Source organism: Nesoenas mayeri, assembly GCF_963082525.1.
Source record: "Nesoenas mayeri genome assembly, chromosome: 3".
In the NCBI taxonomy this organism is placed as follows: Eukaryota; Metazoa; Chordata; class Aves; order Columbiformes; family Columbidae; genus Nesoenas; species Nesoenas mayeri.
The window spans coordinates 58757323-58769852 of record NC_137544.1 but is presented as its reverse complement, the minus strand read 5'-3'; positions in this window follow the sequence as shown (position 1 = coordinate 58769852).

The window sequence follows — 12530 nt, the reverse complement described above, 5'->3', positions numbered from 1 at the left end:
AGACTTGACACAGAAGTAGGTAAAGAGCCTTGGATTCGGGCTGAACGTTGCCAGACAAAGGGACATGTGACAGTACAAAGGTGGAGCGTGCTACCCAAGTTCTCTTGTCTCGTGACATCATCAGACCTGGGCCCTCTACATTGTCACCCCTTCCTATAGCACCTCAGAACTGTAGGAACAGATTTTTGCATGTGCTCATGCAAGAAACATTTTTTGAGTAATATGTAGGACAGTACCACAGTTGCCAATGTGCACTTGGGCAGGATGAGGCAAAATAGACACAGGACTGCTGGCAGTCTGAAGTTTTGTTGTGAACAAACAGGAACCTCCTGTCTTTAACCTCATTTAACCTCACTGGAACATGAAGTATTAGAGAAGTGGAAAAATTCTGAACATCCCCATAAGTGTTTCACCTGTAACCTGTTGGTGGGTCTGATTTTATTCACTTTTAAATAAGAACAGGTTTGGCTTATATGAGGAGCTAATATGATAACTAAGCCCATTTTCAGCTCAAGGGTGCAAATATATTTTTCATTGTTCCTTCCAAGGCTTCCAGAAGAATCACACTGTGTAAGAGGCATTCAATGTCAGTGTTTTGGGGGTTCACTGTTAATGATCATGGCTGTGGATAAAAGACTGCTTGGCAAGTGATACTCTGTCACCCACTGTTGTGTCATATCCAATATCTTACATTAAGGAGGCTTTAGGGGAAATAATAATAATTTTCAGAGGAAAAAAAATTAATAGAAGTAGAGGTTTGGCAAAAATAAATGTTTTATCAGGAACAGCCCTTGCCAAGCATAACATTTTCTCAGGAGCCAATCTTGGCAAAATGAATGTTTTATCAGGAGCAGAAGTTTGGAAAAAGTAACATTTTATCAAAAGTGGAGACTTAACAGAAAACACCTTTTTATCAAGAGTGAGGACCGTGGCAATTTAAGGAGAAAGGCTTGCTGAAAGTGGAGTTTTATCAGAAGTTTTGCTTGAGGAAAATGGTGTTTCATGAAGGGCAGGAACTTTCCAAAAATAATGTGTTACTGGGAGTGAGGAGGAGGGTTAGAGATGGATGAAAGTAACATTTTATCAAAAAGAAAGGAGGAGGGATGGATTTAGTCAAAGTACTGTGTACAGTTTCTACGTTCCAATATGGGAAGCCTTGCTCCTGGAAAAACATTATTTGCACACTGAGTGCTTGCCCTAGCTAAAATGCTGGTTTTGACAAGCTGTGCTGCTGATAAAATGTTATTTTTGGCAAGCCCATCTCTCAAAGAGATGTTTTTAGAAAGTTCTTTTCAGAGAGAAGATGTGCAAATTGACTATAATACCTGCAGCAGAGCCAGGTACCTCTGTGAGCCAGATTTTTTTGGTTTTTTGGGTTTTTTTTGCTCTCCATGGCTTCCCTTCCACCTTTTGCTTTATGGTGATGATGTTGATTCACTGAACTTTGGATCCTGAAACACTGTTCTGCTTCCAAATTTAGGCATCCTTCATCATTTTGTTTCCCTCAGCTGCTCACTGACTCAGACTGGTTGACTCTTCTCCAAGTGTGTGTTATGCATCCTTTCCCACTGGGGCTCTCTCCCCACACCTGGAAGATTGCTTACCCCTTGTTTCTAACTCCTCCAGTCAAAGTCTGACACCCCTGGGCTTGAGAAGTCCTTGAATGCAGTGAAGGACCCAGCGGCCAAAGCCACATGGAAGGGTCCTCATTTCATCTTTTTCTGGTGGTAAGAGACTGATCACAAGAACCTGCATCTCTTGCAAAGTACACTCTCACAAAAAGGGGCAGGAGAGAGGAAGGAAATGACAGGTTAAGTCACTTAATACATCTCCATATGTCATCACATCACAAAGTCATGCTGTACAATACATTTACCTGCTCCTCAGTGGAGTTCTGGGCAAGTACCCATGTCAGGAGTTTCCCATATGTGTTATCTGTAGGCATCACCACTATGAAGGAACTAGGGTCACACACAAATGTAGGACTACAGCCTCTTAACAGTTTGTCGCTTGAATGTAGAAATTGACATGGCATGTAATAAACTGAAAGAGGAGAGCATCAATCATTTCCACTGGATGGATGGGATTCTCCATGGACATTGCAGAAATTTGCAGTACATCACCAGAATCAGTTTCTGTTTATTTACAATGTCACTGGGCGCCAGAGGGAAACCATGAGAAAGCCTGACTCAATAGCTATTTTTAAGAAAGGTAACAGGTGTGAGCTGGTTAACACTGACCACTCTGTTGTCCTCCCAGGTACTATGAGGCACTTGCACCAGCAATGAAATGGCTGGCTATTTTGAGAAGGGGGCTCTGAAGCTGATTTTAACTTGAGTTCTTCTTCTAAGACTGTAAGAGAAAGCATCCTTTAAGGAAGCAGTGAATGAAAACAGACAAGCATAACTGGTGCAGTGTATTAATTGCTTCAGGAGAAAACAGAATATGGGACATGCATAGCATATGTGAAATCCCATAGATCTGACCAAGGGGAATTTCTTATCATCATAACGAAGAAAGAATGTCCTCCAGCATTTCAGAATTTTCCCAGTGTGCATTGGCCTTTTACCCAGATCCCACTGAAGCATTTCCACATAAAAATAATGTCATTATATTGGAGTGATTGTGCTTCATTATAGCTGAAGTCACTGTGCTATTAGTGGTTGACTTATTACTTGTACGGTGTTATTCTGTGTATCATTGAGTTACTGAGAAGTTGTCACTGTATCCCCTAATAAAATGTTTTGCTGTTTTATACTTTGCATGTTAGAGAGGAGGGATTACCTTTTAGTAACAAGACACTCAGGTAAAATTCAGTTTTTCCATGGGTAAATGAATCTAGCTAGTGAAGGCTTTTAGAAGAAATGCTAGATATTTGAATCCATCTTTTGTGACCATCAAGAGCAACTGGCAGAGAAATTACACACAGAGTAGGGTAGGGTGGGTAATGTCATCTCTTGGTACTAATTAGTAGAACAAACTGGGGCATTGAGGTGATATGGGTTGATGAGGGAGAGTTCAAATAAACTACACATGGGTCTCCAACTGCTGCATTTCACTTCAGGTTCAAATGAATCTCATACTCCAAATAAATTATTACATGAACACATTGAATACATTTTGTTTTCAACTTGTAACTCTAGGAAACTGCTTTCATGGAAATCTATTTGTATACAGTTTCCACCAGAAGCAGTAAATGTTTTCCAGTTCATTGGAAATTTTGCCCAGGTGATGTTAACCCAAATTTACAGCTGTGAAATTTCTGCATGTTCGACCCTCTTGGAAAGCTAGGCTTAGCTCCTGTGGGCCTCTGATTCGTGCCCTGTGACTCGCACTGAAGTAGAGCCTGGCTTGCAGAGCTGGGCTAGTGTTACATGGGTGTAAGTTGCCCCTGAAGTAAATTGCCCTTCCCATTTCAGCCTCAGAGCTGTAGTATCCCTAGAGAGCCCTCTGCGCCCCCTCCGTGACTTTGCTAACAGCAGCACTTACTCTGAGCTTCCCTTAAACAGGCAAGAGAACAACAGGTGCAGCAGCAAGAAAGCATTTGTCCTGCTTTTTTTTTTTTCCTTCTTCTGTTTTTTGGGGTTATTATAAAGTACTTATTAATAATATAGGACTGGTCTTGATTTTTACATTTGATTTCCAAAAGGTGATTTGTAATACAGTGAGGGTCATCTAGTTCTCTGCATATACTAAGAGAGGCTGGAACTATTAGTCTTGGAGTACATGAACACTCAGATTGAGCAGAACCAAAGCATCATTTTGGCTTGTCTGCTTAAGCAAAAGAAAAACAAAAATCTGTTCTACCCATAAGCCTAACGCAAATACCAAGTATTTTGTGTGGGAAAATCTTTGCAGTGCTCCTTCTTTTTGTAGGATCTTTCTGTGCATCCCCAGCTGCAGTCCTTTCATAGCCTTCCAGGAAACACCGTGACAGAAGGACCTTAGACCTCCACACCAGAAATGACTCTCAGCCTGATGCATGTGTTTATTATAGTAAGCTATGTCATTGACCTCAGGGGGACAAGGGCTTGGCTCCTGGCTATTGAAATTACCACTGATCTGTGTCTAAATAGCTGCTGCATTTACAGCTAAGCAGAAGATTTTAACAGCCATGGAACAACTGAAGAGAGAGTTCGTAGCAACATTTAAAGAAAAATAATACTTTCTTTTCACAAGAACAGTAAGAGAAAAAAAAAAAACCAGCCTTTACTTACTTTTATCATAATGGTATCTGAGTTGTTTTCAGACTTTTTCAAGTAATAGTACTTCCTGCCCGTCAAACCTTGTATTTCTCAAACTCTTAGTATTGTAATACTCTGCAATGCAAACATTATATTCAGTTTCCTTCCCCTCTCTCATTCAGGCCTGTTTGTCTTCCCTAAGAAAACCACAACACATGTAACATTCATGCTTTTTTTTTTTTGCTACCTATATTTCTATTTCTGAAGGAAATTATATGATACATTTAAACAGCTGATAGATATCTTAAAGCCTGGCCTGTAGTTTAGAAAATCTTTCTCCTCCCACTTTGGTAAATACTACTGGTTTTGGTGGTTTTTTTTCTTTTCTTTATTTTTTAAGGAGATTTAACCGCCAGGAAATTCCTTCAAGAGGGGGCCTTCTGAGAAAGTTAAAGCAGTTTTCAGACTTAGGATCTACTGTCCATGACTGTTGTACAGTATTTCTAAATTACTTATTTAGCAGAAAATACAGAACTGAGCAATACATATGTATGTTTTCTGCCTTGGCAAGCTCAGCGCGTGGGCTGGATGGTGCTCTCCCTTGAGCTGATTGCAGGCAACAGCGCTTGGTGCTCCTGCTGAGCAGTCCCACATCTCCATCCTGGGCAGCAGCCCCACATCACACTGCAGTAGTTACAGAAAGGATGGCATTTTTTCCTCTTGCTTTGAATTTGCCCAGCTTTGGGGGTTTAAGTGAAACCATTAGTTTTATTTAACTTAGCATTTGGTGGTTTATATATGATAAAGGGGTTATTACACAGTGATCTCTGTATGTTTAGGTCAGCTGTGGCAATCCATCAATGGACACTTTGCCTTTGACAGCACATGCTTCCATAAAAAAAATTTTCTGGCAGAGCCCTGTTAGCTAGTAATGACAGAGTAACCTCTGTCAAGTAATATACTTGATAAATTTTGCATGTGCTGTTGACTGACAGAAGCTCCGTCTTCCTGTCTGACCAGCAATACACGGTCTTCAAAGAACACAGAAACCCCTTTCTTCTCCCCAAAAGAAGTGCCTGAAATCCATGAGGGTAGAGTGAGTCCTGCTTCTGAGGAGGGAATAAAACAATGCCGCACAGGGGAGAACCACTTTTATGCCTTTACAATGCTGAACTTGCTCTTTCCCCTTTCCTTGTCTTTCTCTGTCACTAACAATTACCCGAAACTCACTGGCTTCACATGCCTGGCCATGCAGAACACCCGCCTGGGCAAGAGATCTGAGCTGAAGGGGGCCAGTCTCCCTCCCAGTTCTGCTGGCCAGGGCTGCCTATCCCTGGGATTGTGGGGCTGTGGCAGCCTCCCCTTGTTTAGTCTGGATGCAGGCAGTAATTGTCTGCAGCTGCCATTTGTGCTTCCTCACTTACCTTGGGTAGCTCAAAGGTACAGCTGCAGCATAGTGGGTCCACAGAGGCATCCCAGGCTTTTTCTGGCATCCTGGTGCTCACTGGTGTTTCACTATGGTCTGGCAGCAGGCAGCAAGCCTGGGCAGCTGGGGCCATCCTGGCAAGCCCAGCTTGCTGCTGCTGGCAACATAGGTAGCTTAGGTCAGCCTTGGCCAGGGTAAAGGCATCTTCACCATGCAGACCTACATCAATACCATGATATTGTCAGGTAACAGGTCTGATAGGTTCTTTCCTTGCAATGCTGTGACCACAGGCAGAGAGAAGCACAAGGGCATTTCTAGCCAACCATGTTCCTGGTGCCTTCTCACCATTGTGTCCAGGCCAAGGAGCACAGCAGGCATTAACCCTTCCTCCGTTGGCTGCTCCTTCAACACCAGTTTGCATTTCACCATAGATACTGACAGATCTCTTTAGCAGGACATGAAAAATTAAATTTCCATGTGGCCAAGCAGAGCTCACATGAAGGAGGCTTAAACCCACTTGCTCCCTCATTAACCATGTGTATCTGTTTGTTTTGGAAAGAAAGAGATTTCATAATTTGCTTCCACAGGGGCACAATCTGATTATGAGGACTTAAACCTGAAAACCACCCTAATCCCAAATGCAGCAATACATAAACACTGTCAAGTGAGAGCGTGATCTCAGCTCTCACACTTGGCTATGTGGGGCAGACCTGTGAGGGTGGAGCTTGCAGCAATACCCTACTGTCAATTACCAAATGAGCTAATTGGAGCGTCATTTAAAGGAATTACAAAGCCAACTCGTCAACAAGTGTTCTTCAGGGTATACTGCTCAAAACGATCCTGTTTATAGAAAATGTTATGTAAAACCAACATGTAGGCTGCAACAATAAAGTGACACAGTTTCTCAGAAGTTGCAGCATCACTCAGCGAAAGCTGGCCACAATGAGAAAATATAAACCTGGACCAAATCACATCTATGCAAATGTGTTCAAGCTGTTGCATTTAGAAGAGACAGCATTTTTTGCCTCTGAAATGCTCCTGTAATTTTCATATAGGTATCTGCTAATAGCCGCAGGAGTTCCATTTGGTCTACCAAAGCCAAATACGTACCGAAATAGAGTCTCAAAGACTAGGTAATTGTGAATTTTCTTTGTATTTTTTATTTGTTATGAGCATACTTTAAGCTTTCAAGCAGAATGCAAAATGATGACACAGGTGGTTAAATAATACTCATAATCCAGCTGTCATTCATTTGGTAAAGGACCACTACAAAAATTATGATAAAAATACCTTCCTCCTTTCTTTCTCTCCAACTTAAACTTGGAAATCACATCAGAGAAGCTGCATGTGGAGATTTTAATTATGAACTGAAAAAAATATCTCCACAATGAATAACCATAACGAAGACTGCTAAACTTTGGAAATGTAAACAGTACAACAATTCAAACCAGCTTTAAAACTTCTGAGATGCAGAAGACTTGAAGATAAATATTCCTTCTGGTGGGATATAGAAATCTTTATGAGATCATTTTATATGGTGAAGTATGTGGTTGCACAGAAATAGTGCTTCATTTATTCACAATGGGAAACATCATTTCGTTCAGGAAATTTAAAAATTATCATTTCAAAAATATCCACTTGAGGAATACATTCATAGTAATTTCTGATGGAGATAGTCTTCTGAAAAGGCCAATTTCCATCATTTTCCCTGCTACAGAAAATATTGAATGTGTACATATGATGATTAATTAGGCAAATTCCATCTGATTATTCATTTTGTGTAGCCTGAAACAGTGGGGAAGGATTGTTGTAGGTGAACTTAAACTTTCCCATAAAATACAGGCTTGGGGATAAAATTCTGGTTTTCCTAAAAAAAGGTAACAGTAGCATGAATATTTCACCCCCTGTAATTAAAAGTTTTCTGTTGGGTACATGCCTGTTCTCTCTCTTGCTGGATTTAGCATCTTATAGAAGAAATTCAGTTCACTACCAAGGTATTCTTTGCTCTAAACAGTCTTAAGCAACATTTTGAGAGAGTTATAAATTGTTCTTCATCATGTTCAGTCTGCAAATAAGGTTGGAGTACAGTTTTAAGCAGGATGAAGGATTAAACGAACAAAAAATAATGAAAAGTCAAAATATGCACACTGTGCAAAAGTATGGTCGAATACATTTTGCCTTGTGTAAACTTCAGCCAGTCTATGTGGGTTTTAGCATATTTCCATGACTTTAAATAAGAAAACATCTTAAAGCACAGCCCATGGGAAACCCAAGCTTGATTAGTTTTACCTTTTACTACAGCCTGCAGAGTGTAAAACACAGCACATCAGAATTGAATTTGTCATCTCCAGACCTCACAGGAATTTTAGGAACTAAATAGTTAGGAAGCATCCTGGTACTTCTCTTTACTTTAATCATAGTAGAAGTTTCAATTTAAACATTCAGGAAATCTCCCTTATTTAAAGCAATCAACTCATTGCTGACAGGGTCTGGCTTTACTGTGTTTAATTTTTTGGCATCATGCAAAACTTGATTGGTTACAGCCAGTGCATGAACAGGTCCTTTCCCTCCCCCTCTTCCCCAGAAAATGTAAAAAAAATCCCTAGATCTTTGCTCTGTCGTTCTCAGCTCTACACATCCTAGTGTGTGTGCAAACCAATGGGATATTATTGTGAAGCCCCAAATGGAAAATGTACACAATGACTAATATAGCCAAGGAAAACCTTATTGCCAAATAGCTCTTCTACATCTTTCAGCCGTAAAAGCTTAGAATCCAGTTTTTGGCCCAGTTATTTAACTTTTTTTACCCTTATTCTGAGTGGGCCTCTTCACTGCATAGATTCACAATACATTTCTAAGATTGCAGTCTACTCTGGATGAACGAAGAAAGTACTCACCTTTCCTGCGTCTTTGAACAGTCCTGTTGGTATTCCCATAAATTAAGTTGCACTCTCAGATAAGGAACCTCTGGTGAGCCCTGAGGTTGGCTGTCAGGTCTAACATTTTAGGATAAGCACTGACGATTGACCACAAAGTAAGATGTAACTCCTGATTAAAGACAGTTGGTAGGTTGGGCCATAAATAGTTTATAATATGCCACTTCCATGCTTACTTCAGCTGATAAAGTATCTACAGTGAGATCTCACATGGAAACCATATTATTTTAGGAAACCAGAAAGATGATGCCTTGGACCAGTCTCCTCTGACTCTGAATTGCACTCACAAGACCCAAGTCTGTGAACATGAGTCCATCACAGTGTGGAAGAGCTCACGCTCACGGTCAGGGAAGGATGCCCTAAAGCAGATAGGTTTGAAGAACACCAAGCAGTAAACCAAGTTTGAGTGATCTTCCTGATATATTTGCCCACAGAACAGGGCAAAAGGTAATGATACAAACCCTAGTTTTCCTAAAGCTGCAGAGATCAGTGCAGTCTGCACAGAACCTCTGCTCACAGATCAAACAGCTTTCAGCAGCATCTTTCCCATGCTTTGCTTCTCTGCCCACTTTCCCTCACTGGCAGCCTACTGATCCACCAATTCACCAAGGATAGTCAAACAAAGTTTTGTCCTGCTCTTCCTCTCCCTCATGCCTGTACCTGCACCTCCACTCACATGGCAGCACATGGTCAGATGTTGCCCACGAACCTTTGTGTGCAACTGTTTGGAGGGTCAAGTTCAATGCCTTGGACAGGAAACCACTGAGCGTGGGCCACCAAGCTATGGCAATTCTATTTTCCCTCTTTCCTTCATGATGTTTTTAATTTTAACAAGAAGAAAAAAAAAAATATATATATATATATATATATAAAATATATATATATATAATATATATATATAAATATATATATATCAATATATATAAATAAATATATATATATATATTTTTTTTTAGCCAACATCCATCCTGGGTCTTTTTTCCAGCATAAGATGTTGAGTTCCACGGAGAGCAAAAGAGCTGTAAGTACACAGTGCTCCTGCTCACAGTGATTATACGATGCTTCTATGACACTTCTTTGCTGAGCTTTACTCAGGTGGCAACAAGGTTCAGCTGGGATGGCAACTCTTTCTTTCTTTGGGTAGGGAGGGATAATTAAGGAGTTTTATTTTGTGTCAAAATGTGTCTTCATGTTTTTCACTCATTTTAAACTGTTTTTATGTGGGTTCCCTGAAGCTGTCTAGATAGTTGGGAAGGTTCTCTAGGGAGGGGTAAAAGTGCTGGGGAAGAGGTTACGGTAGAAGCATGCTGGTCTTCTGAAGGAAACTGCTTCAAATTTATCCAGATAACACTAAGTAGAAGTGGGCATGTTAAGTACTTGGTATTTATAGGCAAGTGTTTCAATGGATGGTGCTGTACCAGTAGAAGAGTACACATTTTCAGATTCATTTACAGTTTCTAGGTTTTGCAGACTCTGTAGAACTCTGTCTATGACTTGCCTCCTTCTCATCTATGAACATACACACTTCAGAAAGCTTAATGAGCAATAATGCTGGAGTTTCCGTCAATAAGAAATGTCTCCATCTTCCTGAACATCTTTGGATACTTTTGAGACTAAATTTATTCCAGCAAGCTGTTGCAGTTCCCACAAGTACTTCTGAAATATAGATTTAAAATATAAATATATATATATCCTTAAATTTTCCTCAACTTCATGCAGAGATCTAGATCCAAATGTAAAACCTAGAACCAGGAACATGGAAGGTATTTGGCCAGCTCTTCGAAAGGCTTAAACTTATATCTGTCTCTGAAAACCCTGGAAACTTTCTGCTTCTACAGCCAGGAAATTTCTCACCTTTCAGTTGTACTGGGATTGCTGCAAGTGCAATAATTTATAAATGCATCGACATAATTACAGGTACCAAAGTCGACATGTTAAAACATCAGTAAAATGCATACATATTGGTAACTTATGCAAATAATAGGACTGTAGACCGTAAATCAGGAAAAGTTTTCAGGATGTTGACTGCTTAGGCTTATTTCTTTGGCACCACTTTCCCAGTTTCAAGTTGGGCTGTCCCCGAAACTGCCTTGAACAGGGGACCTGTGCTTGTCAGATCCCAACTGAGAAGGTAGTGTGAACTAAGCAGAACAGCCCTTAGGCTTTTACTGAGGAGCTAACAGTTCCTAATGTGCTGTGTTTCTCACCTTGCAATAGTTCTGTAAGTCTTGCTTACAGCTGCAGTGGATTATTTCTTGAGGCCAAAGTCCACGTAGTTCACAGGCTAACATTTCAGGTCAGCCTGGCTCCACTTACAGACTTTAACTGCTGTGAATAAGCATCTCTCTTCTTCATTTTTTCCTCTGTTTTTTCCCATGGTCACATTCACAGATTCTCACCTTTTGCATTGTTTCTGTGCAAGCTCTTCAGCTTCTCTTTGTACAACCTCAAATGCAAGTTAGCATAGTTCTCTGCTACCTGTACTGTCCCGATCTTTCCATTTGGTGATAGTCTATTAAATAGAACATTATAAAAAAACCACCACATCATCCTAGTTTCCTGCTACCTGCTGGACGAGGCATGCCTCAGCACCAGTAGAAGGTAAGAGTAGTATAAGTCTTAGACTGTGCTTCCTCTTCTGCTACTTGAGACCAGGTTGTGAACTCACACATGACTTGTTCAAGTACGTCTACTGTCTTGTGTGACTCCTCCCCATGGGAGCTAGTTGAATTCAGCATTGGTTTACTGAACTGGAATTAAATGCTGTTTTGCTTAACTACTTTTCCCAGCTGTTGGTGAAAAAGAAACCAGAGTTCCTCATTCAAGGGCAAGGTTCATGCTTCAGGCTGGCATGCAGACCTCAAAAACCAAGGGGAAGCAGCAATTTGCAGTGTGTACCTCAGCAAACTGGGCCAGAGCAAAGAGCAAGACTGGTCTTCTGGGGAAGTGTGAAGACTTGCCTGTCTTGCTAGCACGTATTCCAGTACCTACTGGAAGTACTTCACAAAGCAAAATCAACCTGCAGACACTATATTTCAGAGAAGACAAAAGAAAAGGAAAATAATTCATGCAACAGATCTGTGTCATGATCTTCAGCAGAGGAAATAACAGTTAATGATGTTAGGCTGATATACGTGAATTAAGTCTAAATCTGAACAATTGTATCTTGGCTGTGGTATACCCAGGTAAGACATTTAACGTCATGTCTGACAGTTTCCCTCACATGTTTAGCACATGCCACTAAAGCTGAAAACTGGGCATCCTGAGCAACTACAACTACATTACTGGCTAGATGTATTATTTTCTTTTAATAGTCGTGAACAGGGAATGAGAAGCAGAGACTAACAATATATGGCTATATTTCCTGAGTAAATGTGGCTGGAGCTACTCAGTGCTTCTAGCCCAAGCTTGCGTAGCTTGCTAAAGATCATTTAATTTCCCCATTAAGTCTTGATCCAAGGCTGCATGGAGTCAATAGAAATATTTTTAATTAACTTCAGAGCATACTAATGAGACTATTATGATATATGCCTTGGTAAGCACAAAGAAGGAGCCCATCCACGTTAGACAGCCATCATGGAGCAATTGATGGAGAAAGCCTGTGTAATGTCAGGCTAATGTTTGTCCCTGAAGATGAACTATGTACTAAACATCTTGTCAGAACATATATCAAAATTTTGTCCAGAGATAGATTCATATCTATCAAAAAGGAATTTGTATTGCGTATCTTAAGTCCTCTCACACTTTGGAGTGGAGATGAACCTCCTGCTTTAGGACTCTGCTGACCAGTGTTGCAAAAATCATACACAAGATTAATTTAGGTTACTGTTTCCAACAATCTTAGCCTCAATTTCTTTTTCCAATGACTTGGTAGATGGCTATTCTTTATTCTGGATCAGCAGTCTTTAGCTCTCTATTCTATATAATTAGTCATGTCGCATTAAAAGGTGTAAATGCGATAGAATAAAACAAATTTAAGCAGAG